General features: G+C 37.3%; 1 long non-coding RNA gene across 1 annotated transcript in view; it reads right to left on the reverse strand.

The window, feature by feature from the left end:
* The window catches only part of LOC144338484 (uncharacterized), a 272,687-nt gene that overhangs the window by 154,903 nt on the left and 91,544 nt on the right, over positions 1-26,240 (reverse strand). Inside the window, exon 2 of the long non-coding RNA XR_013412699.1 lies at positions 8,460-8,640. This is a non-coding gene — a long non-coding RNA (uncharacterized LOC144338484). The remainder of the gene's footprint in view (positions 1-8,459; positions 8,641-26,240) is intronic.

Raw genomic sequence — 26,240 nt, forward strand, 5'->3', positions numbered from 1 at the left:
TCACTTAACCAGTGAACATTCTGGGCTGTCTCGATGTGTGTATTTTAACACAATGACAAGACAACATTGAATAGTAGGTATAGGTCCTGCATCTGTGTTCTAGAAAGTGTCCTGGGCATTCCTGCCTGCCAGCTCCATTCACCCTCTAATGCCACTAAATGACATTTGGCTATCTGTAGTTTGACCTGAATATGAGTACAGTCCTATATAATGTCAAAAGCAGGTAACGTGGGGATAACCATATCCCATAGGGTTAAGTTTAATTTTGTCAAAATTGTGGTCTTTCCTTTTCCATGTTAGCAAAATTGTGTCCTGCAGTACATGAAGATTTATATTTCTTCTAAAACATGACACTGTGACATTTTCTGTTTGTCTATTCATGTCCCCAAAGAGGTAACCACATGCTATACATGTTTTCTGTTAATATATTTGCAGGTTGGTCTCAATGGTTGGTCTCTGAATTATTTCCAGTGGATAAAACACATGGAATGAGAAGTTGCAAAAGGAGCCTTTTCAGTAAATGCATAAAGGGGCAGGGAACAGTGTGGAGGCTGTAGGAAACATGAAACACGACACAGCATAGGTTTGAAATACATTGTATATGTTTTGGGACAAAATTAAAAATTTTGCTTATTCTAAAAGCTTTAATATATTCCAGGCATTATGATAAGTACTTTGTATGTATTATTTGATTTGATTCTCATACGTATGTAAGATAGGTATTATTATTTTCAGTATATTGATGAGAAAATGGTGGCACAGCTGATAATTTGCCCAAAGTCAAACAATAAGATGGTCTTCCAGACTCTTATACTTTCTTAAGAGTGTAATTGTTTCTTCCCTAAACAATAGTATGACTTTGTGCATATAAGGTTTTCTGTGATGTTATACTGGATATAGGTGCTAATTAATAAAGCAATGAAAAAATACATTTGGCGGGGCGTGGTGGCTCATGCCTGTAATCCCAGCACTTTGGGAAGCTGAGGTGGTTGGATCACGAGGTCAGGAGATCGAGACCATCCTGGCTAACACAGTGAAACCCCACCTCTACTAAAAAAACAAAAAATTAGCCGCGCGTGGTGGCAGGCGCCTGTAGTCCCAGCTACCCAGGAGGCTGAGGCAGGAGAATGGTGTGAACCCGGGATGCGGAGCTTGCAGTGAGTGGAGATCTCGCCACTGCACTCCAGCCTGGGCGGCAGAGCGGGACTCCATCTCAAAAAAATAAATAAATAAAAAATAAGCATGCCATAAAAATGATTGGTAGAACATAATACGTGCAGTTAAACTCTGTGTTTTCTTCCCAAATTTTGAATGTAGTCTGTTGTATGCCAAAAGGAGGCAACAAATTGGAAACCTAAAAGTGAATTCCAGATTTCCATTTGCTTTTTATTGCAGGGCTATATATTCTGGGGAGGCAAAAACAATATGTCATTGAGATGTTGTGTGGTTACCTTCAGTATCTTGCCATGATAGTGGCATCTAAAATGACACTGTCATGCGGCTCAAATACTTGCGTGGGCAAGACAAATCCACAGTGGAGGAAAGCACCATGAAAGCACATGCAGTATAAGGGTAAAGAAAGACCATTGTCTCATGGTAACTGCTTGCAGTTATGAGTATTCTACTATAAATCTAAGCCATGTAGGGTGTGGGATTTTATAGCTGTCATTGCCACTTGAGATTATTCTGCTGCCTAACGTAAGTCGATGAAAGGGTCTAATTTTTGTAACAGTCTTGAAACACTACCTTAGGCATCCATTATTGCACCATTTCAGTTTTGAATCAGTATGAGCTTTATCTCTGGTTATGATGTTCACATCCTCCATAAGTAAGAGGAGGATCAATAGTAAAAGAAACCCAGCAAACTGTAGGCTTTGCAATAAATCTAAGGTATTAGGTGGACGTAATTTAAACAGTTGTTTTTCTTTTCCCGAAGAATAAACACATAATAGGAGAAAAAAATGAGGCTCTAAAGGGATTGTGCATTCCTAAATATTTTATGGCTGTGTTAAATGCAATGTTGAGCTTTAGTTTCACTGTGGAATATTTGCTGATGATAATTTACTCGCCAACTGAAAACCCAAATGATGCTATTTGAGGTTTTTTGTGTGGTTTCAGTCTTGGCCCTTCTGTCAGGGTTTCACTGCATGATTGTCAAGAGCAACTCTTTGCATGTGAGAAGACAGATGCTGGTGATTTAAGCAGGAAAATACACCACAGTGCTTTTACTCAGCTGATATTTAATGATTTACCATTTAATGTAGTTCATCTTTCATAACCCTGAGTTCAAATAGAAGCAGCTGCTATTAGGGAGGCAATAATATTGAACTTCCCACTGACGACCTAGGAGGGCTTCTTTTGTAGCTTTAGCTACTGGACCCATCTGGCCTTTAGACCCTAAGCACGACAACTGAAGGAGAGAAACAGTTTACTTCCCATCAATAGAGTACTGGGCGGAATGTATAATTATGCCAGATAAAGATTTTCAAAACAAAACTCCTTGTGTTAACATCACTCTGCAACTTTGAAGGACAAAACATTGCTCTTTACTCATTATCAAAAGAACCCTGAGAAAACTCAGAAAACATATGAAAAATCATGCTGAGCTGAAATCAATTCAAAGGGAAGAAATGTTCCTGGTTTCAAACCTGAAAGATAAACTTATTTTCTTACATTTTCTATTTGCTTTCAATAGTGTGGGAGCTTTCTGGTAAGGTATTTGTAAAGGCTTTTTCCCTCTAGTTTCAGAAGATATTTAGATAGATATAGATATTTAGATAGATGGATGAATAAACTACTTAAAACGAAAACAAGCCCTTCAGAAAACTAAAGTGTAAAAGACAGACATCAAACGAGATTGAAGTCTTTTTGAAGGAGGGTGGTATCCAATATGCTGATGAGAATTGGAATATTAATGTTATCAAATAGAATGCTGTAAAGGCAATTTTTCCTATCAAAATCCTTTCGTGGTTTAATAATCTATTTTCACTTTGGCATGATTGGTGAGGGATTGAAAAGCAGATTACAGGTTAGGTTGCCTCTATTTTTTTTCTGGTTTTCTTTTCCTTTTTTTTTTTTTGATTAAACTTCTAACATCTGTAAATTAGGATTTGCAAGGAAAAGAAAGGATTATCAACGTACAATTACAGGCCTGCTGGACAACAACTGCTGCCTAGTTATAATTATATCTAATCCCTTGACTGCTTACAGTAGGCCAAACATGTTTTTCTTTTCTAATAATATATTCCTAAAAGACAGAGAAGCCAGTAAGATCAGATGTTTCCACTGTGAGAAACATACTTAGAGGTGTTCAATCTGATGGGATTAGATGGACTAAAACCACTATGTGGGTCTCCCATCCTGCACTGTAGCATTTGTGGTTCTCAAAGCCAGGGCCAGAGTTTTCCCCAAGGAATTTTCTGATTTAAAGATCCATTTTTTGAAGCACCTGTAGTACAAAAGCATGCGTATTTACCTCAATGCATCATTTGAAAATACTGTCCTAGAGATATTTATGCATTTTCCAAAGTTTGATGATGCTTGGTATTTTGGATTTGTCATTTGGCAAATAAGTAGATATTTGCATAATATATACAATTAGGCAACTACGACATTTAAAAAGATAAAGAATGGCCAGGTGCAATGGCTCCTGCCTATAATCCCAGTACTTTGGGAAGCCAAGACAGGGAGATTACTTGAGGTCAGGAGTTCGAGACCAGCCTGGGCAACATGGTAAAACCCTGTTTCCACTAAAAGAAAGCACAAAAAATGGCCAGGCGTGGTGGTGGACACCTGTAATCACACCTACTAAGGAGGCTGAGGCAGGAGAATCGCTTGAACCCAGGAGGTGGTGGTTGTAGTGAGCTGAGATCACGCCATTGCACTCCAGACTGGGTGACAGAGAGAGACTCTGTCTCTAAATAAATAAATAATATTAAAAAAAGATAAAGAAGACTTTCTGTACAAGGTTGCTGAATAAAGAAACAGTTCAGAAGTATAAATATGCTCCACTTTACACTTCATTATTGCAGTTATTGATGGAAAGTTCTTTCACCTACTTTTGAGCTTTAGTTCTGCTGCTTGGTCTGCTACCAGTCTAGTGCATCGCATTCCTGGATTCTTAGCCTCCTCATCATTTGTGGAAAAACCCTTTAAACTTTTATTTATTTGTAGCATCTATCAGAACTCCAGTGAGGAAATGGATACCTCAGTATAGAGAATCGTGTCAAAATTATCATGATTTCATTTAAAAAGGAATGATCAAAGTATAGATTCTGTTTTAACATGGATTTGTTTAGTTAAATCGCTACATATTTGAAATCAGATACTAATGTATCAACCTCAACAAGTTAGAAAGTTTGATTTGGAATCTTAATTTTTGTTTTTGGAGTTTCACTCTGTCACCCAGGCCGGAGTGCAGTGGCCCAATCTCGGCTCACTGCAAGCTCCGCCTCCTGGGTTCACGCCATTCTCCTGCCTCAGCCTCCCAAGTAGCTGGGACTACAGGCGCCCACTACCACACCTGGCTAATTTTTTTTTTCTGTATTTTGGGGAGAGACAGGGTTTCACCGTGTTAGCCAGGATGGTTTTGATCTCCTGACCTCGTGATCTGCCCGCCTCCCAAAGTGCTGGGATTACAGGCTTGAGGCACCACACCGGGCCTGGAATCTTATTTCAATTCATTGTTTAGGTCTGAATACAGACAGGTGAGATTTCTATTTTCCTGTTTGTTCAATTTCAAGATTTATAGGAGTTCTAATTTGAAACATGGCAGAAATGCCACCACAAAACAGTGGAGGGTTTTTGCCACAAAATTTTATTATAATGATTTCCTGGCTCAAGGGCATATTATCATGTGGAAGTGTATATATTTTAAAATAGTGTTGCGATTTTTTTAGCCTTTTAAAACTTTAAAAATGAATATCTATTCCTTTTTGTTTGTTTGTTTTGAGTGTGTAGATATTCTGGTTCATTCCATTTTGATGAGCCCTAGAATATATTTGTAGTTACCATTGGACACTATGTATTCAAAGTAGCTAGAATAGATTTCAGCCTTTGGAGAGCTGGATTATTCAGATGAATGTGGTTAGAGCACTCAATGAAACTAAACATTTCACAATTGCCTATTATTATGAGTTATTTTCAAGTAAGCCCCTTAAAATACATTTTTTTTTTAAAAAAAGAAGAAATATAATAAAAGTGGGTATGATATTGTCATGCAAAGGTGCCACATTTGACTGGAGGTGGCGGTTGGGGTTAATTTAATATCAGCTGAAATCTCCTAATGCAGCTTGGGCACTACTGATATATTTTTTAAAAATCAGCAGATCACACTATGATAATATTCAAATTAGAAAAGATTAGAAATATATCAAATCTTGTTAAAGAAATGACCTACCAACCTTAGAAGCAAGAAAACCGAGTCTGGAACTCAAATTATGAAATAACAAGCCAATGTTTCTGTGAAAGAAAGGTGGACCCTAATACAACAAGTAGAGCCTAGTAATATATTTTCTCTGTACCCTGACCTTAAATAATGTCACTGTGTTCACCACCTATGACATGGTGCCATATTGCTGAAAGGACTGGTACAGAAAAATAATCCATTCCAAAAAGGTAGAAGTAAAGTATTACTAATACAAGAAGGAAAACATCAATTATATTACTATTCTCTAAAATCATATGAAAAACTCATTGTGATCTAATAAAATATTTTGAAGGAAAAATTATAAAGTATTAAAGAAAAGGCACCTTGCAGGAACTTTTGAATAATATTTTGTAAAGTTAATGAACCAAAATATAAATTATCATTGTAATGATTTACCAATTTAGAGTCACGTAATGTCAATCAAAGTATTTTTCTTATGATTAAAATGTGAGTTTTTTTTAAAAAAATTATATTTAGCATTCTTCATGTATTTCGACTCCATTTAAAGGGATAAAGAATTGTATAGTAATCTGCATGGGTCACAACAGATTTTGTTGTAATTATAAAATATAATTCAGGAAAGTTTAAATAGTATTTTATAGAAAAATAATAAAGGAAGATGCTTTTTGTATGTAGAATATAGCATGGCATGAGAATAAAATTTTCTTTAAATTTTAAGGCAGTAATTCTTAAGCACGTTCTGAGAACTATGTGCCTGAGAGTTACCTGGGAAACTTGTTAGAAATGCTGCAAATTCTTGGGATCTATGCCAGGTCTACTGAGCCCAATTCTAAGATAATTAATTTCAGAACCTGTTTTACTACATACATAATCACAGATGCTTCTTAAGAATGGACAGCTTTCAGTACCACCCTCCTAAAGGAAATATTTCACCTATCTGACTACTTGGCACCACTGACCAAATTAAAGTAAACCTGTAGTATTAGGGAACTCTGAATTTGGGGAAGAAAGAGAAGTTGATTATTTTCTGGTGAATTTCTACATTTAGTAGGTTATCTTCTACATGATAGGCATTCAACCAATATATATATTAAATGAATGAATAAATGGAATCTTATCAATTATATGAAGACAAATACCATTTGGATGCAAAATGTGAATGTTAAACTAAGAAATCACAACTAGGAATATTCAAAGGAAACTGATTATTTAATCTACTACATGTATTCAATAATATTTGCAATATGAGAAGATAAACAGATAATTTAAAGTCAAGTTACAGAGGAGGTAGCATACAGGGAACAAGTTGAAGTATAACCATAAAAACTCTTAGGCAAGTCTGTTAATGTAAGAGGCAGAGATGAATGTGCTTTGTGTTTTTTTTTCTTTTCTTTTCTTTTCTTTTTTTGCAGGAAGGTTGTTCAGGGTACATAAAGTACAGTTTCTATATTTTAAAAGAGAAGAAATATGGGGGAGAAATATACTACACTTTAAGGATCAAGAATGTAACTGTTTTTACCCTTACATATTTGTCGAAAGTACCATTACTTCTGTAATGGTACTTTAGAAAAAGGAGATACTGTTCTTCACATGTTTAGTCATGTATTCATCCGTTCAGCAGGTATTTATTGATTTCATACTATGTGCAGGAATGCTGCCTCTATTAGTATTCCAGGACTAGCACAGAAGGAACCACTCTCCTTTTTATCGAAGATGGTCACCTATTGAAGTCAAATGCTCTGAGTTGGATCATACTCACAGGGAGGATTTGTAAGTCAAAGACATTAGCATTTACAACTAATTCTTACTTTGTTGAACCAAGTTGTTACAGACTTAAAAACATGTACTCAACTGTTTACCAACCATCATTATGAACTGCAGTGATATTTCCCTTTCCTCTTATCATATCTTTTGTTAGGGACCCCTCTCTTCCCCACTATTGTTCAGCTGGGCGTGTCTACATCCTGCTTCTTTTGTAATAATCTTTTGAATCTCTCTATTAAATTAATGGACTAGTCTGCAACTACTGAGGCCACTACTGAGTAATTTTAACAAAGAGATTATAAAAACACACAGACACTGGTGTCTCTTAATTAAGAATGTGATGAGTAGATGAGGGTATTTGGCAATAGTTGAAATCAGCAAGTCACTAAAAATTCTTCCGTGATACTACTAATTTGTTTCTAATAGCCTTATAATTGCAAAATATAAACAAAGACAAATGTGGGTTGGATTCTATGTAAAAAGTATCAATCTTGTCTTTTCTGCTTAAAAAAGTAATAATTTCCACTTCTGGTGCAGTTGAAATAAGGAATAAAAGCTATATCCCGTGTGTTTGGTTGACAAGCTTTTAATGTTCAGGTTCCTTTTCTGAAAGGTGGCCTTCTTTTATACAACGTCTGTTGTCAGTTGGTAGCATTGTGTAGTCTAGGAGAAATCACAGAGATGCAGGTGTCTTATGAATAACCAGATGGGAAATGGAAGATGATCAAACTTCTTCCTAGACCCTATGAGTCAAATAGGAATGACAAAAGATTTTCCTTTGCAACTGGGAGGACAGCGAAATTGAATTATAAAAAGTCTTGTATACAAATGACAATAATGCCTAACATAAGCCTCCTCCTTAAAGACAGGAAATCTGTTTTCTAAAGCTTTTCCCATCACCAAAATACAGCCAGAGTCTGCTATGAGACTCAGCAGCTGTTAAACAGTGCCAGAAACACTGATGAACGTCCAAGACATTTCCTTCAAGCAAAATAATATGCTCCAAAGAGCACGTTCGGAGATCTTTCACACAGACTCAGAGGGGAGAGCGCCACCTATCGTATCACGGCTGCAGTGTCCAGGGCACCTGGCCATCCTTCCAACCTCCCTTCTACCACCCGCCAGCATATCCAGTTCTGCCCCAGAGAGCTGCGGATAGTAATGTTCTGAGGTGGTCTGAAGTTCACCTAAATGTGCTCATATCACGCTCTATAATGTGAGGAAAACACACGAATTTAAATCAGTTTTTAAAACAACCAGGCCTCTCTTCTCATTTACTAGAATGGAAAAAATTCACTTTTATTACCTCGAAGATGCCAAACAGTGCCATTTTATTACTGTGGGAAGCTGGAAGTCATTTCCGAACCCTTTTGGCAAGGGTGCTATGTAGAGCATCCAGTTCAGTCCTTTAAGTGTCTTCTGAGAACCACCACACAGACTGTGATTTACTGTCTTCAGGAGTTAAAGGGAGCCTTTCTACCCTGAAACTGAAGAAAGAAAGGTGAAGTGTGTTTACCAAGCATCCCAATGAGACTTGCAAGAATATGAGACAGCACAGAGTGGGGAGCCAGAGGTAAAGAATACTTTGGTAACCCACATTTTTCAGTATCTACTTTTACATTTGCTTTAAAAGATTATGTTGGCAGCCTTTAGCAGTTGTGACGATTTTTGTATATTGATCAATTGGTCTCTAGGAGACTTTCTCAGACATCTACACATAGTGGCAATAGGACTGCTTTTCCCCTTCCTCTTTGATGTTTGCATCTTAAATAGGTTTTGGTACACTTGCACAGTGAATGCAGTGCCATAGGGTAAATATGTATGTGTAAATGTATGTGTGTATATATAGAGATGGATAGTATACCACCGTGAAAAATAATTACATAGTCTATCACATAAAAAATGACAAGCTGTCTGATATTGCAAAAGGAAATCTAGTAAACTCCTTTTCTTGACAAAAATCAGTGAACTACTGACCTCAAGTAGAAAGATCAATCTTTATTTGCCTTTATATTTTTAAACCCTGATAAGTAATCATCCAAAACAACTCTCAGAGGAGGACATGACATTTTTTTTTTCTTGTAAACAACCCAACATCTTTCATGGAGCAATGTCTCTAGCAATTACATTCTTAATATAATATTGTATTTATAAGCTATATCATAAGGCATCCATAATGGTAGCCTACAGTTTCCATGCCTTTTTTTTTAAGTGAAGTTAATGTTTTCTTACAATACTTTGGTTATTGATGACAAAAACATTTTTTTTCCCCTGCTCTGCCTGGTAAGTAAATATAACAAATACTCAAAGTGGATGAATTTATGACAATATTGGAAATATTATGTGGTCTCTTTCTTTTTAGGGCCAGGATGATATATCTGTTCTGAAGTAGAGGATTCACACTTGACAGTAGGTTTAGGATTTTATGCTGCTTTCATTGCTCAATCTAGTAGGGATACTAGAGGCCAAAACTTCAAGTAGCGCCTGCTAGGCAAATGGCTGAGGGGAGTGGAGGGCTACATCCAGGGAGTCAGGAATGCAGTGCATTCGATGCAGGAACTCGAAGGTAATTAGAGGAATAAAAGTCTCCTTTACTTAAGAGGAGTGAAATCAAGCCAAAAACTTTGATATATACATAACAAAAAAGTAGGGAAAACGTCCAAGAACAAATTTATCACCAGCTTGCTGGGTCATTATTAATGGCCATTAAAAGAAAACAATAGGAAAAAGAACAGTAATTAAAGATAAGGCAGAAAAGTGACTGAATTTTTTTTTTAAAGTTCTTCTTTTTAGAAATGCACCCAGGAAACTCTCTCTATTTAAAACTGGCACACACATTGGACGGACTCATATGTTTCCTATGTGTATGTCATTTATTCTTTTATATTTCCATCCATCCGTGTATTCATCCATCAATAAATCTAGCCATCCTTCACCCAATTATCCATCTATTGCAACCAAGTATTTTTCAATTATTTTCTTTCTTCCACTTGTAAATCCAACCTGTTTATAGGTGGCTGCTACATAACAAGTAATATTACTAGTGATAGAATGACATGGAAGATGGAGTCTCTTCCCCCCACGAGCTTAGCATCCAAGTGGAGAGAAAGTTAAGGATATCATTACTACACTATGTGATAGATGATATGATAGCACTACACCATGAAGACAGAAAGGCTTCTAAGTTAGAGAGGTGGATCTGGGAAGGCTGACATTAAAGTTGAACTGTAGGAGAAGATGGTGAAGAGGAAAGATAATTCTAGACAAAAAGCACGGTATATGCAAAATGTGTCCTTAGTTATTGGTATTCATTTATATTCACAAAATCATTTAACGAATCCTGGCTCTTACTCTGTCTACCTGATAACCTAAGGGAAATTACTCAACTTTTGTCTGCCTCGGTTTCCCTTTCTTCAACTGGGGATGGTAACTGTCTATCTTATAGTGAGTATTACGTGAATTTATGCATGAAAAATTTAAGTATATTTGGTAGAAGTAATTTCTCAATACATGTTAGGTAGGATAATATTTTTCCCTTGGTTAAAATGATCTTACTGATGATCCTTTTTGAAGAGATGTGTGAGAGCTATCAGAATTTGAGACTTACTACATTCAGAAACCAAAGAGGCTTCACCTTTCTTAAAACTTTAAAACTGTTTCCAGTAGTGAGAAAAACCTCAAGAAATTCCCTCAGATTCCTGAGTTCAAATTCTGTCTTTGCTACCTTCTAAATTTGAGGTCTTTAGCAAGTTGCTTAATGCCTGCGCCTCAGTTTCTTATCACAAATGCAGACACCAATATCTCCCTCATGGGGCTGCTGCAAGGATTAAATGGGATGATGTGTAAATGTGACTGGCATCACCCAAAGGTTTGTTTCATCATCCAAAACAAACAAACAAAAACAAACAAACAAACAAAAACCTCCTTTAAATTGCTATAATGGCTAATCTAAGACTTGTGAAAAATATCTTTCCCAAAATACTTTCTATAGTTTGAGAGATGACATATAAATATTCTCATCTGCATTCGCCAACTCTGGAAAATACTCTTGAATGCTATTGCTGACTTCGATACGCTGCCTTTGCATCTTTGCCAGAACTTGCTCTGGGTTGCAGCTATTCATAGAATGCCCTTGGATAATGTGATAGGTTGAATTTGAATTGCTCCTCCAATCATTTTGGAGCCAGTAATAATGGCAACTAAAATGATCATCTGGAGAATGAACATTTTCCAGTACAATCTCTTTCTATTTTTTGTCCTTAAAATAACTCAAAAGAAGATAATATGCTGTTTGAGTAAGTAAGCATTAAACATGCTAACATAAAATTAATTTTCTGTGTACACTTAATATATGCTTTAAAAGACCACTAATCTCAGATGGAATACAAATACAAAGTGACTTTTAAAAACTCATAAATTATAGCAAACAGATATTGCACTAGATCTTTTCTCTTTTCCTGGAATTATTTTTAATTGCAATTGTTTTAAGGCTGAGCACCAAGCCCATCAGAGCACTATGTACAGACTGGCTTCAAATAAATTCAACATATCATCACGTTGCTAATACTATACAAATCTTTGGTCTCTCAAACATCTCTGCTTTTCTCCCACGTATCAATTACCTAAGACCAGGGCTTGTTAGTCTGCCTGAAGGAGTACAGAAGCTCCAGGCTGGCATAGCTTCTATTTTATTAAAATTTTTTTCTTGCCTGCAACCTGATTTCTTCTGGTCTGACCTAATTCCTTTGATGCCTGAGGCTTGGAGGCCAGTGCTAATTTGCATCACGGATGTGTGCAGGAAAGGTAAGACAATTGGAAGAAAAGTAAAAGAGGGAAAGAATGGCACCTGGGTGAGAATGCTCTTCAAATCCAAAATAAGCATTTTGAAAGGAGGACATTTTTGTTTCACTGCATCCTTTAAAGAGGAACCTAAATTCAATGCAGGACCTAATACCAATTTCCCTTCTCTCTTAACTCTCTACTTTTTAAAGGTAGATAGTAAACCATTGTATGACTATGACAAAAAAGAATGGCAGAATGCCAATTGTAGCATCGTAGGATAAATTCCAACGTAAGAAAAATATCTGTTTATGAAAAATAAGTCATGCTTTAGATGCCATAATGATAGAAAAGGTTTGCGCTGACTTGCAAGTAAAGATCACATGACATTCTAAGCTTTGTTACTAAGCTTTGGAACGTGCTGATATTCAGAGTTTCTTAGACCTGTCCACTAAGTTATTGTTTCTCTGGGTCTGTTCCCAGTTTCTTTTTCCCTTTGGGAAGCAGGTTTTTCTTACTGCTCAAATATGCGTCCAACATCTTGTAGTCATTAATATACCAAAGGCAGGGGCTAAAGGGGCAGATTTTCAAAGTGTCTGTACTCTCTTGATTTTGGATTACTATGAATCCTGGAGAAGTGGGAAGGTGAAATTTATCCTTCTTGCTAACAAATTGCACACTTCTTCTTTTGAGATGTTAAAAAGTGTAATTGTGTTTGCATGGATTTACAAGAATAGGGGAGGGTGTCCATTTGTGATTTGATTAATGGAGATTCACAAAGTCACCCTTACACCTGCTCCCATGAGAAGAGATGTACTTTATTTTAAGTAAGAAAATGATCAGTAACAGTAATTGTTTTCAACACAGTAGCACGCCTTGGTACAGGGATATTTTCACTTCACAGATGTTTGAAGTCACTTGGAGCTCAGCCTCCAAGCTTGTTATTCATTTGGCATCCAAATTCATGTTTCATAGCCATGTGACTATCTTCTGTGCCAAAAATAGAAGGGATACTCTGAATTTTAGAGCTATACCGTAGCTGCCTAACCTACACAGCTTCTGTGTTTCAGGAAATATTTGCAGATTCAAAATATGTATTTCAGTCAATTGTTTAAAACTATTTATTCAACAGATATTTAGGGCTGCTAACTGGTACAAATGTGTGTGCTTTTTGTATTCCTCCCAGAGGTAGGAAGTGTCTCCTTTATATTCTCCTTTTATTTTCACTTGTATTTTAGTAGCGGATACACCAGTGAGCAGGAAAATGATCACTACACAGATACTGAGAAGGAAAGAAAAAGAACAGGGGTTTGTAGTCCAGATAATTCACAACATGCAAAGCTAATAGAGTCATATCCAACAATAGATAGGACATTAGATTCTTAGGTGTGTGTGTGCTATATTTTAACACAAGCCCCACAGTCAGCATTTTTCACACTGAAGAAAAATGTTGGCAGTTTAGCCTGAACATTGCTTCTAACAGAACTGGAAAGGCCATTTGAAAACAGTTTAAGTCCACACATCACTTCCTATTTGATCTAAAGAAATAAAAAGTCATGCATTGGTACAAATTGTTGCGACTTTATTTCATTGGCCCCTCCCACGTAAGCAAATGAACACTTAAGAGCAGAAAATCCAGCTATAATTTAGGATCCCAAACTATGCATTATGGTTTTCTTTAACAGAGATATCAAAAATTATCTCATGCTTAGTTTATATTGTTCAGTTCTGAAATCCATTATAGCTTGTGCGTTGGGCAGGTAAAGATTAATTTGCATTTGTAAACGTGCACACCCTTGGGGGCAGTTGTATTTTATGCACGAGTGAACAAGGGTCTTTTAGCAGCAAATCTATGGAGCTGACATTTTTATGCCTTCTATTTTTTTTTTAAGTACAAGTCTAAGCACACAAACAGCAGATTCCCAATTTTAAACTGCTTGTTGAACTCATCTTTTAGTTTAATGTTATAATTAATGTGGTTTGTATGCTAACATTAGGTGTAAACTTTATATGCATATATATACAAATATTTTCCTCAGACACAAAAGTTTTTAGCAAGTACAGTAAGGAATGGTTTATATTTAATTAATACAGTAACCCATTTAATAAAGGATGCTACCTACTATGTGAAGAAATAAGAATACAATTTTTTTAAATGAGCATTCCATCTTACAGTGCATCTAGGAGAGATTGCTTATGTTTTTGCTGTAATTTTACAAAATGAAAAATTACAACAAATATCTATTAGATTAGCTTGTATAAAGTTGACTCCATCAAAATTCCTTTGCATCCTATTTTATTTAAACAGAATTCTGATGAGGAATGTGTGGTCCTGAATTCCTCAAGCAAGCTAGACCTAATGCTTATGATAATGATCACAGCAATTAGAAACACAATAGATGTACGTCGTCCCAAATGAGATCTGAACTCCTGATTAAAGAAAGACGGGGCCTCGTCCTGTTTCCTGTGTGTGTCTTGTGTAACAACCTCATTGTCTATAACCAATAGATAAAAATGCAATGAGGTGAGCCTGTAATACAACAGATAGTGAAACAAACAAAAAAAATTGCTTACATTTCTGCTTGCTGTGCTAACCCCTTTCTCAGATGATCTTGGCAGCTTTACCTTTTTCTAATTTTGCTAACATCTCACAAACATGAAACAGCTCCCCTTCAACCCTCTGGCTCCTCCCTCTCCCTTCTTTTCTCCTTCCCGCTATTTCATTACATTTTCTTATGTGCATACCATCAAGTCCTCTTGGACACATAATCAGATTTGTGCCAGACTATGTTTCTTGGCTTTAATGATTAGTTAGCTTTCCAGAATACACATGCTGCTTTATACATGCTTTTATTACTGACATCATGAGAATGCATCTCTCCTGTGTTTACAATTGGGTGTTCACCCTTAAATAAAAGCCATGAGATCAGGTTTAAGAGAATCGTTGTTTAAGAGAATCTTTGAAAAGCAGAATAAAAACAGCTGTTATCTGCTTGAACCATTTCATTTTCTTTCATGATCTGAATGATAATGATGTGTAACAGTGGGCAGTCTCCAGCTTTCATTATACACCATACATCAGAGTCTCTTTCAGGATGGAATTGGGTCTCTGTCTCGGAGTTCCAACAGGATCTTTTTAACCTCACTTCTAACAGGTGTTGGTGTTTGAGGGAGGGGGTGAAGGCAGAATAAAACACCTTTGCTTGTTCCCCCACTGACCTCTGGATCCAGGAGGCTGGTTTTCATTGGCAATGTGGGTTTGAAAGTCAAACCAGGTCCTTGCTGAAATCTCTCTCGCCAGAAACAGATTACAAATATTTCCACATGTCAAACAAATGAACAATAGGGTGGTCCTTATTAATCAAAGCTCTTCTAAACCAAGTACAGATGGTAGCAATGAACTTCTCTTCCGTGAAGATTTCTGGAGACGGGAGGAAATATATCTCACAGAAATACACATTTCTTCCAGAGACACCAGACGAGGAATAAGGAGCTCAACCCAAATGTAACTCAAAATGAAATGAAACAGAACAATAACAAATAAATAAAAAATTTAAAACACCAGTATTCTCAATGATCCAAACCAGAAGGCTGATTGAGCTTATTTCCATTCAACACTCCCTCGTCACAAGCTGTTCCTGAGGATTCTGCAGTATTTGCCTAGAGACTGACAAGCTCAAATTGGTTTTAACCTCCAGAGTCCCCTTTTCATATCGCAGATGTTGCTGATTTGGGGGCAGAGTTGTGCTTTCCCCAAAGTCTGTGACTTCCAGGCTCTGGTGACATCTACTACTGAGAGCATAACTCCTCTCAGACAACAATGTCATTTGTTATTTTTAATTAACAGAAAAATATCAATAGCAATGGTTGAAACTGCATTGTATTCAAAACTTGAGAGTGAAGAAAGTTCGGGAAGCAATTTTATTTAAAGAACGACCCAGAGGCTGGACGGATGGCTGCATTTCTCTGACCCTAGCTGTATTACCTAAGCCTCTTGGGTGGCAAAAAACTGGGTTGAGAAATCTCCTGGGAACAAAGACTCCTTGGGACGTTCTGTACCACCAGATGTTACTATTTAGGAAGAGTGTATTTCAGATGTTTTAGCAAAATTGGTTTCACTTCTTCACTCAAGATTGGTGCTATTATGGTCCCGTGTAGTCTGTCCTTCAAGGTGAAGGATCAAACGAAGCTAAGATGTCACTCAGTTCACGCCTTGTCTCAAAGCAGTGTTAAACCTAAATTGTATTTGAAAGGTGAAAATTCTATTGTGAAGCCCTTAACACAGAGGATCTGTGATTTGCACTGATAAAAAAAAAAAAATTCCATGATGTAAAAACTTTACCAGAGGCCATTTCTCTCTTTAGCCTGAATCTTTCATATTGCAGCTAAAAGTGTACTTCCTCTTGGTCTGATCTCAGTAAAGAGAGCAATATTCAAAATACTTTAATGTATGGTTTAAGATTTTTCAAAGTCTCTTCTCAAAGTTTTTCAAGATAATTACAGTAAAGATGGGAGATTTTTCTACTAATAGATTAAGCATGTGCCTGAAACCTCAGATTAATTATAATCTTTTTCAAGAGGACTAAAATTATATAATTTTTTATGAGGAGATAACACTTTATTGGATTTTAAAAGGAAATGAAATATTCCTTTTAAAGAATATATAGGCATTATATATAAAAACAATTCCTTTACATGTCATAATTATGATTTCATAATGACTTTTTTGGGGGAGGTGTGGAGACTGTTCAACTGATTTTAAACTTGTTGGAAAATAAAAGGCCTTATGAAAATAATCCCTATTATTATTTTGAAAATGTGAGATATATTTTGTTCAATATATGAAATAGTATTTTTCTTTTTATTCCTTTTTTTTTTTTTTTTTCGTCATGCAGGCTGGAGTGTGGTGGTACAATCACAGCTCACTGCAGCCTCCACCTCCCGGGCTCAGGTGATCCTCCCATCCTGAGTAGCTGAGACTGCAGGTGGGCAACACCTCCATGGCTAATTTTTTAATTATTCATAGAGACTGGATCTGGTCTTGAACTCCTGGGCTCATGTAACCCTCCCACCTTTGTCTCCCAAAGTATTGGGATTACAGGCATGAGCCACCACACCTGGCCTGAAATAGTACTTTCCAATATCACATTTGGGGTATTCAGTTCTCTGAATACGTGGCAGTACATCCAATTCTAAATTAATACAGAATCATTGCCAATGACAAAAAAGACTTCATTCTTCCCATTTTTTGTGTGTGATGTTGGATAAGGGATAGTATCTCAGTGAAATTGACTTTCCCCGAGAAAGTGAAAGAAAGCACGCTGCTCCTCAGAGTGGGCATTCCTCATGCTACACTTGCATATATTACAGCACCACCATAAAATTCAGGGTAGTATATGTACTCTGTTCCATAAGCCAACATAGTAACTTCCAAGTGGAGAAGACAATGAAAGATGAATTTATGTATTAGAACCTCAACACTCTTGAAGAATACCTGAAAAATTATTCTAGAATGTCAACATAGCTTTTAGAATTTTTGCTAAAAGCCATATTTATATTCAATTCAGATATTATACAAATCTATAAATATTAAGTCATCTTGATTTGTCTACTCTTCTATTGTAATTAAATTAAAGATAAGGAGATGCCACATATCTTTTAGGTGGAATTAATAAGAATGCTCATGAGAGAAAAAAATGATAAGTTTGATGGAAGAGGAAGAGTAAGAAATTAAGGAAAAGGAAGAGGAGACCTAAATCTCCACCTGGAGAAATGTATTAGTCTGAGGAAATTTGAAAAGACTATTCACCAGAATATGGATTAAAAAGTTAGCTATATTGAAAGTAATTCACATTTTAAAATGCTTACAACCTATTAAACACTTTTTTTCATTGCTTTATACTTATTCAAAGTTTCTGAGTGAAGTGACTGAGAGTTTAAGTTCTGGGTTTGAATCTGAGCTTTGCCTCTTACTAATTGTTTGCCTTGGCCCAGTAGCTTCCTTATGCCTCCATGTCCTCATATATAAAATGTGATTCAAAACTCATTAAAAAACCTTCTTCATAGGTTTATTATGAAGATAAATTGATTAAATATTGGGAAGTTCTTGGAACAGTATCTGGGACGTACTAAACACTACAAGGGTTTATTATGAAATATTCTTATTTAATTTTCACAGGAACTTTCCAAGATACAAACATTATTTTCCTTTTAAAGTAAAGATAACTGGGGCTTCAAGGTTGATTACCTTGCCTAAGATCAACAGCTAGTAGATGGTGGCAAGGGGGTTGGTATTCTGTATATCTGATTCTGGTGTCACGGCTTCACCATACTGTAGAGTGAACTTATATTTAACTACAAGTAATAAACTGTAATCAGATCTTCTGATAAAAATCAAAGACGCCCGGGTGAGGTGGCTCAAGCCTGTAATCCCAGCACTTTGGGAGGCAGAGGTGGGTGGATCATGAGGTCAAGGGTTCGAGACAAACCTGGCCAACATGGTGAAACCCTGTCTCTACTAAAAATACAAAAATTAACTGGGTGTGGTGGTACGCGCCTGTAGTCCCACCTACTCAGGAGGCTGAGGCAGAAGAATCACTTGAACCTGGGAGGTAGAGTCTGCAGTGAGCCAAGATCATGCCACTGCACTCCAGCCTGGACAACAGAGTGAGACTCTGTCTCAAAAAAAAAAAAAAAAAAATCAAAGACATTGGCTTTACTGACTGCTATCTCTCTCTGTCATCCTAGAAAGAGTGGTAGATAACTGTACAAATATAGAAACATATACACTGCAGAATGTATGTAAATGTGCATTTTGGCATCTCTAAATTTTAAACTCATTTTCCTAAGAGTACCCACTTATTGAGTTATTTGATAATAACACTACTTTTGATATGCCAACCTAGAGGTACCATCATTAAAGAAAAAGTGTTATGGCCAGGCACAGTGACTCATGCTTGTAATCCCAGCACTTTGGGAAGTTGAAGTGGGGGGATCACCTGAGGTCAGGAGTTCGAGACCAACCTGGCCAACATTGTGAAACCCCATCTCTGCTAAAAATACAAAAATTATCTGGGAGTGGTGGTGCACACCTGTAGTCCCAGCTACTCTGGAGGTTGAGGTATGAGAATCACTTGAACCCGATAGGTGGAAGTTGCAGCGAGCTGAGATCATGCCACTGCACTCCAGTCTGGGCAACAGAGGGAGACTCTCTATCAAAAACAACAACAACAACAAGAACAAAACAAACAAACACACAAAAAAAGGAAAAGTGTTATGTACATTCCAACAGCTCCCCCCCCTTTTTTTTTAATTGTTACTATACTGGGATTAATTGTTGTTACCAAGGTTCTCATCAAAGATATCTTCCAAGATCTGTCTGAGTAAATAAAGACCTGTTGGTTAGGCTTTCTCTCAACTGAGTGAACCTTTCCATTCTATACTTGTCACAGTTTTTATTACATATTTTAATAAAAAGTGGTTTGCAAAATGCGTGTCTTCTCCACTATACTGAAAGCTACGTGAATGTAATAATTATTTGTGGTTTGCTTATTCTTTTATCTCTGGCACCTAGAATGGTGTGCAGCATAAAATGAGACAGCTGCACAGTCAATGTTTGCCTTATTAATCAACAAAACTCTCTGGCCTCTGACGGGCTGTTTGGGGGTGATGGTGGGAAATTGGATAAAGACTGGTACACATGCATGGCATGTTGGAGGCTGTGAGAACAAGAATGCTCCGTGGACAGTGCTGTTTCAGGGTTGTTTCAGATAGAAAATATAGACACAAGATAATACTAAGAAAATGGAAGACAATAGGAAAAACAAGGTCAACTTAAGAGAAACCTGAGTTATTTTGTTTCAGAGGAGGGTAGGAAGTTCAGGGCGAATTTTTGTTTTGTTTTGTTTTGTTTTGTTTTTCACAGTAGTTGTAGCAGTTTTGAGTTGATTCTCTTTCTGAAATCTTATTAAAACAAGCTGGCTATGGTTAGAACCTATAGGCTAGAATAATGTATACCGAGAGGGTTGATGGCAGCAGTAATATCACCTTTATATGGTGGATTCTCTTGGTATATATCAAAGAATCATCACCCAGTGACCCCTGGGTGCAGGAGCTTGTATGTGATTAATCACGGAAGTACTTTCTCTGTTGAACTCTGGAGGGAAGTTTCTGTACCCAGCAGGTGAAATAACATACTAGGGAGCCTGGCAGGCAGAGTGGCATATTCCCTCCTGACCTCAATTTCCCAGCCATGGTGCTGTCTGTTTGTGCGTAAGAGCACTAGGCTAAGAAAAACAGCAAGGATCCTATCAGGACCCCACAGTATAGGGAGATAGTGATCTTCTCATTGAGTCAAGTAAAGAGCCTAGATTTCAGTGGTATTTGAGAGAGCAGGAAGATAGACTAATTTGGCTACCCATTTTAAAAGAAAGTATGCCAGCCGCTGAATCTTTCCTTACCAATTTATGTCCATTTAGTTTACATCTCTTGGAATTGCCAAACAAACGAACAAGCAAACAATTACTAATTTTAATCCTTTAGAGAGAAATATTCTCATTCTTTTCTTCTCTATGACTGAACAAGTTATTAACTTAAAGAAGAGGAAGTTTTTAGGTATATAAACAGAATATATATTTTTGGGCTTATTTTATTTTGAAGTTAAAAGTTAAAAATCGGACACACTTATGTGGGTTTTATACCTCTTAACAGGTAACCCCCTAATGCTCAGTGAATTTGAACAGGCATCTGGAAATGATACTGCTTAGTGACTTCAGGGACAACTAAGGCATGTCCTGAGGTTGACTGGCTGAAAAAAATTTCCTGGAAATCAGGCACTCTCATAAACATGCAAAATGAGGAGGACAGAGCAAGATGGTCAACTAGAAGCTTCTAGCACTCATTTCCCCAACAAAGACAGCCAAAACAACAAGTAAACTATATTTTAACACAATAACTAAAGGACAGTACCGACATACATTAAAGGAGCTACAGAGACCCTGGAGAGCACAGAAACTCAGCATGGCCACATAGAGAACAGAAGGAAGTACCTGGCCTCCCTCACATCTTCCCACAGCTAGAATCAATTGGAAACCCAGAGGAACTTCTCCCTACAGGGAACAGGTAAGCAAGAGGATCCCGGTTGCCCAAAGCAGCACCTTGGACCACTACAGTCTTCACCACTGGGGTCCCCTGCCTGTGTGAACTCCAGGCAGCTGAGGGAGCTGCCTGGGTATGAAGCAGCACCATGCATCCCAAAACAGTCTCATCCCTCTGTGCCTGAGCTGAAGTGGTACTGCCTCCTGGAGAAACAATACTCTGGCCACCCAGAGCACATACGTTGGCTACCACCTTCCTGGTGCCAAAGCTGAAGCAGTGCCCTGACACGAGGAAGCTATGCCTTGGCTGCCCAGAGTGGCCACAAATCCTAGGACCTAAGTTGAAGTAGCACCCTGCCTCCTAAGGAAATGGGACCTGAGCTGTTTAGAACAGCCACACTCCTGGGCCTGAGTTGAAGAAGGCATATTGTTCCCTGAGAAAGTGTTGCCTTCTATGGCCGAACTGAACAGCTATGCATACTAGGGCTGAGCTGACACAGTACCTCGCATCCCTGGGAAACAGAGCGCTGGCTTAGCTAAGACATCTCACCCTAAAGGCAAAATAACTCTAGGACTCTACTTCCTTGGAGCTGGACCCGCTTCCTAGAGTCTGAACTGCTGAGATACCCTTCTTTCTAGGGAGTGGAATCATTGCTGTTCTGCTCCCTATCTCCCGGGACCCAAAAGACAGCTGTGTCCAGCCATTCTGGGGTACTTGCTGCTGCTGCACCTGGACTAACAGAGTCTAGGATACAGCTGAGCTTCACTATTTCAGGGTCTAGAGTCACCACTATGTAGCACCTCATCCCCTGTGACCCACATTGCCACTGAGACTTATTGGCTCAGGTTCCTCAACTACAGCCATACCCTGCTCCCCAGGCCCAAACCTCCAGAGCACACTTTCTTCCCTAGAGTTAGGCCAGTACTGTTCCCAGTCTCCCAGGGGTAAAATCACAGTTACAATCCAGCTCCTAGGGCCTGAGCTTCTAGGCAGTGCCTTAGGGTCAGAGATCCTGGCTCTATGGGCAACCTACATTCATCTCTGCCACAGAGAGCAAACTTGAATCCCAAAGTCCAGGTGCTACCGTAGGTTCACAGACTCTGAGTCTTGACATGGTCCCCAGAGATGTTCCTGGTGCCTGCATCTGGAACCCAGTGCTGCTGCAGCTGCTTGTAGGTCATGTCAGACTAGACAAGTGGCATACCCTAAGATAAGACTTTCCACTGGGAGGAAATGGGAACAGAAGGAATCTCCAAAGCCCTTACCACTGAGGAACTTAATCACCTATGCTACCAGCACCACTGCCACAGACTTCTATAGCCTAGACCATTGAGGCACACACAGTTATTGTTAATGTTGAATATAGCTAAGAACACCATTCTGTCTACCTGGAAAAACACGACACCTTTCCCAACCAGCAACCTAAAACCTAAATGCAAGTGAATGTCATTTTCTACAAAAGCTGCTGTAGAAAGTTTGGAAGAAGTTATTACTCCACCAGATGCACAGACATCAACATCAAAACAGGGATACAGGAAACATGAAAAAGCAAGGAAATATAATACCACTAAAACCACACAACACTGTCTAGTTATAGATCCAATGAAAAGGAAACTATGAATTGCTGGAAAGGGAATTAAAGATAATAATCTTAAGGCAACTCAACAATATATAAGAAAATACAGATAGACAATTTATCAAAATCAAGAGAACACTTCATAATATGAACAAGAAATGTAGCAAAGAGATAGATATCAAAAGAACCAAACAGAAATTGTGCAGTTGAAGAATTCAATAAACGAGATAAAAAATATAGTAGAGATCTTCAGCAGCAAACTTAATTAAGAAGAAGAATGAATCTTTGAACTTGAAGATGGGTCATGTGAAATTACTCAATCAGAAAAAAAAAGTGGAAAGAAAAGTAGTGAAGAAAGCCCACAAGACGTATGCGATACCACTAAGTGAACAACTGTTTATTAGTATTAGGGAGTTCTAGAAGGAAAAGAGATGGAAAAAGGCATAGAAAACCTATTTAATAAAATTATAGCTGAAAAATCCCCAAATCTCAAGAGAGATATTGATATGGTTTGGATTTGTGTACCCACCTAAATCTCATGTTGAATTGGAGGAGGAGCCTTGTAGGAGGTGATTGGATCATGGGGGTGGATTTCCCCCTTGTTGTCCTCATGATCGTGAGAGAGTAAATTTTCATGAGACCTGATAGTTTAAAAGTGTGTGTCACTTCCTCCATCACTCTCTCTCTTTTGCTATGCCATGGTAAGATGTGCTTGCTTCCCCTTCACCTTCCATCATGAACATAAGCTTCCTGAGGCCTCCCAGTCATGCTTCCTGCTAAGCTTCAGGAACTGTGAGTCAACTAAACCTCTTTTTGTCCATAAATCAGAGAGTCTCAGAAAGTTCTTGATAGTAGTTGAAAACAGACTAATACAGATATGGGCATCCAGATTCAGGAAGCTCAAAGTTCCTCAAGTAGATTCAACCCCAAAGATTCTGTATAAGGCATATTTAGTCAAATTGTCAAAAGTAAAAGACAAAGAGAGAATTTTTTAAAACAGTGAGAAAAAAGTGTCAAGTCATGTGTAAGAAAATCTCCATTAGACTATCAGCAGATTTCTCAGAAGTCTTATAGACCAGGAGAGAATTGGGTGATATATTCAAGGTGCTGAAAGAAGAAGAAAAAGAAGGAAAAACCAACTGCTAACCAGGAAGTATACTCAGTAAAACTACCCTTCAGAAATGAGAGAGAAATAAAGTCTTTCCCAGACAAGCAAAAACTGAGGGAATTCATCACCACCAGACCAGCCTTGCAAGAAATGCTTAAGGCAGTCCTACATATGGAAGGACAAAGATGATAATCACACCACAAAAACATGCAAAAGTATAAAATTAACTGGTAGAGCAGATCGGTAGAAGAAAAAGAGAAAAGAATCACACACTTTCACTATAGGAAACCACCAAACTGCAATGATAGAAATGGGAGAAAAAAAAAGAAATGAAAGATATAAAAACAACCAGGAAACAAAAAAATGACAGGAGTAAGTCCTCATCTATCAACAATAGTCTTAAATGTAAACAAATTAAATTCCTTACTTAAAAGTTATAAAGTGACTGAATGTATAAAAAAGTCATGACTCAGCTATATGCAAAAAACTTATGTCACCCTGTAAAGACACAAATAGATTGAAAATGAAGGGATGGAAAAAGGTATTCCATGTAAACGGAAACCAAAAGTAAGCAGAAGTAGCTATACTTATATCAAGTGAAACAGATTTTAAGTAAAAAACTGTAAAAAGAGACAAGGTCATTATATAAAGGGATCCATTCAGCAAGAGGATATAACAATTACAAAAATATATGCACCCCCAAGCCAAGCACCCAGATATATAAAGCAAATGTTATTAGCCTAAAGGGAGAGACAGATTCCAGTACAATAATAGTTGGGGACTTCAACATCCAACTGTCATTAATGGACAGATTATCTAAACAAAATATCAACCAATAAACCTTGGATTTAAACTGCATTTTAGGCCAAATGTACCTACCAGATATTTACAGAACTTTTTATCCAACATCTGCAGAATACACATTCTTTTTATCAGCACATAAAACATTCTTCAGCATAGACCACATGTTAGACTGTGAATGTCTCAATAAATTTAAAAGAATTGAAATAATAATAATTATCTAAAAAAGAAAAGACCCAAATAAATAAAATCAGAAACAAAAAAGGAGACATTATAACTAATATCCCAGAAATACAAAGAATCATTGGAAACCATTATGAATATCTCTGCGCCAACATGTTGGGAAACCTAGTGGAAATGGGTAAATTCCTGGACACATACAACCTACCAAGACTGAACCAAGAAGAAATAGAAAACATGACCAAATTAATCACAAATAACAGGATTGAATCAGTAATAAAAACAAGAACCCATCAAAGAAAAGTGCAGGAACTGATGGCTTCACTGCTGAATTATACCAAAGATTTAAAGGAGAATGAATACCAATTGTTCTCAAACCTTTTCAGAAAACTGAAGAGGAAAGAATTCTTCCAAAATCACTCTATGAGGCTAACATTACTGTGATATCAAAATCAGACAAGAACACAACAATTGAAGAACACTAGAGGCCAATATCCCTGATAGACATAGATGCAAAAATTCTCAACAAAATATTGCAACTCAAATTCAGCAGCACATGAAAAAACTATTCAACATGATCATGTGGGATTTATCCCAGGGATGCAAGGATGGTTCAACATACACAAATCAATACATGTGATAAATCACATAAACAGGATCAAGGATAAAAACAGTATGATGTCCTCAATAGATGCAGAGGAAGCATTTGATTAAATTCAGTATCCCTTCATTATAAAACCCCTCAACAGACTAGTTATAGAAGGAATGTACCTTAACACAATAAAGACCGTATATGGTAAACCCACAGTTAACATCTGAACTGAGAAAAGCTGAAAGCTTTTTCTCTAAGAATTTGAACGTGACAAGGATGCCCACTCTCCCCACTCTTGCTCAATATAGTACTGAAAGTCCTAGCCACAGGAACCTGGCAAAAGAAAGGAAACAAGAGCAACCAAAGAGGAAAAGACTAAGTAAAACTTTCCCTGTTTGTGGGAACATGGTCATATACACAGAAAACCCTAAAAGCTCTAACAAAAACAGCCAATAACCAAATTTAGTAAAGTTGCAAGATACAAAAGTAACATGAAAAAATCAATAGCATTTGTATACACCAACAATGAACCAATAAAAAAAAAATCAAGAAAGCAATCTCATATCCAATATCTACAAAATAATTACCTGGGAATACACTTAACCAAAGAGGTAAAAGATCTCTACAAGGAGAACTAAAACTATTGGTGAAAGAAATTGTAGAGGACACAAAAATGGAAAGACGTCCCATGCTCATGGATTAGAATTAACATTTTAAAAATGACCATACAGACAAAGGTGATCTACAGATTCAGTGGAACGCAATGACTTTGCATTGAAACAAAACTCTAAAATTAATATGAAACCACAAGAACTGTGAATAACCAAAGCAATCCTGAGCAGAAAGGATTGCCAGAGTCATCACACTATCTGACTTCAAAATATACTGCAAAGCTAAATAATATGGTACTAGCATAAAAACAGACAACAGAAGAATAGAACAGGCTAGAGAACCT

Source organism: Macaca mulatta, chromosome 1 (genome assembly GCF_049350105.2).
Source record: "Macaca mulatta isolate MMU2019108-1 chromosome 1, T2T-MMU8v2.0, whole genome shotgun sequence".
NCBI classification, from domain to species: Eukaryota; Metazoa; Chordata; class Mammalia; order Primates; family Cercopithecidae; genus Macaca; species Macaca mulatta.